Here is a 1,552-nt window from a genome sequence, read left to right on the forward strand (position 1 = left end):
ACATTGCCCGGGATGACCCAATGTCTCTTCAGATTAATGCAATGCAGGACTGTAGTATGTGGGGGCTGACGACAGCCATTTACAACACACAGACACTTGATGAGTGAGGGTGGCTATCAAGTGAGTTTGTGAGCCGTGTCGTCCCTCCTGTAACTTTGCGGAGTGGCTCACAGTTCATATTTTAAAGGCCAGCTGTATTTTAGCGGATATTTTTATGAGCTAAAGTGTAATCACTCCAAAGAAGATACCCACACTCAAACGCCTGGCTGTATTTTATGGCGCATTCAGCAAAGACGTGGGTGATGCCTAAATGCGGCCGTGCTGTAAGTGGGTTCACATTTATGGCGGGTTCGTCTTATGAGCTCACTCGCCACTAAATATCTATGAAACGATACTTTTGTTTGACTGCATGATGACATTCGTCGTCAAATATCCGTGTCAGTAAACACCCGGTCCTGCAGAATTCTCGCTGATGGCGCTCTAGGCGAAACGTGGTTGCTGCACGCAAATGGATTTATTCTGGATTAATATTCCTGCCTGTTTTTATTTTTCACACTAATGCTTAACAGTTATGGAATTAAAGTTTTGAAAATTGGCATTATGCTAGCTGTTTTGCCTAATTCAGTGTTTTTCTCATTTTTTAGGCCATTTTGGAGTTTAGCTTTATCTTCAGCTACATGCTAGCTGTTTTAGCTAATTTAGTTTTTTTTGTACTTTTTAGGTTATTTTGGAGTTTAGCTAATATTTCAGCTACATGCTAGCTGTTTTGGCTAATTTAGTTTTTTAGGCCATTTCTGAGTCTAGCTACTATTCCAGCTACATGCTCGCTGTTTTGGCTAATTTAGACTTTATTTAAAACGTTTTCTGGGCTATTTTTGAGTTAGGCTAATATTTCATACAACCTGTTTTGACTAAATTAAACCTTTTTTTCATTTTTTAAAGCTATTTTGAAGTTTAGCTTTGTCTTTAGCTAACTGTTAGCTTTTTTATCGGCAACTTTAGGCTTTTGTAGTTATTAGGCTGTTTTGGAGTTTAGCTAATATTACAGCTACATGCTCGCTTTCTTTGGCAAATTTAGGCTTTTTAAAAAACGTTTTTTATGCTATTTTCCAGTTTAGCAATTTTTTTCAGCTACATGCTTGCTGTTTTTGGCTAACCTAAGTTTTTTCCCAATATTTAGGCTACATGCTTGCTGTTTTGGCTAATTTAGGCTTTTTACATTTTTTAAAGCTATTTTTAAGTTTAGCTTTTTCTTCAGCTAACTGCTAGCTTTTTTTCGGCAACTTTAGGCTTTTGTAGTTATTAGGCGGTTTTGGAGTTCAGCTAATCTTACAGATACATGCTAGCTGTTTTGGCAATTTTCGGCTTTTTGAAAAAAAAAATTAAGCTATTTTGAAGTTTAGCTATTTTTTTTCAGCTACATGCTTGCTGTTTTTGGCTAACCTAGTTTTTTTCCTAATATTTAGGCTACGTGCTAGCTGTTTTGGCTAATTTAGGCATTTTTACAGTTTTTAGGCTTTTTTGGAGTTAAGCTAGTATTTACACGCTTGCT

The 1,552-nt window shown here is 36.7% G+C and overlaps 1 protein-coding gene and 1 long non-coding RNA gene across 3 annotated transcripts in view; one reads left to right on the forward strand and one right to left on the reverse strand.

Annotated features, from left to right (window-relative positions):
- Window positions 1-1,552, forward strand: part of LOC112157865 (glutamate receptor ionotropic, kainate 2) — a 114,091-nt gene that overhangs the window by 37,542 nt on the left and 74,997 nt on the right. The window lies entirely within an intron of this gene.
- The window catches only part of LOC118598152, a 60,719-nt gene that overhangs the window by 33,548 nt on the left and 25,619 nt on the right, over window positions 1-1,552 (reverse strand). The gene's annotated exons all lie outside the window — the stretch shown is intronic.

The sequence above is a fragment of the Oryzias melastigma genome, linkage group LG24 (genome assembly GCF_002922805.2).
Source record: "Oryzias melastigma strain HK-1 linkage group LG24, ASM292280v2, whole genome shotgun sequence".
In the NCBI taxonomy this organism is placed as follows: domain Eukaryota; kingdom Metazoa; phylum Chordata; class Actinopteri; order Beloniformes; family Adrianichthyidae; genus Oryzias; species Oryzias melastigma.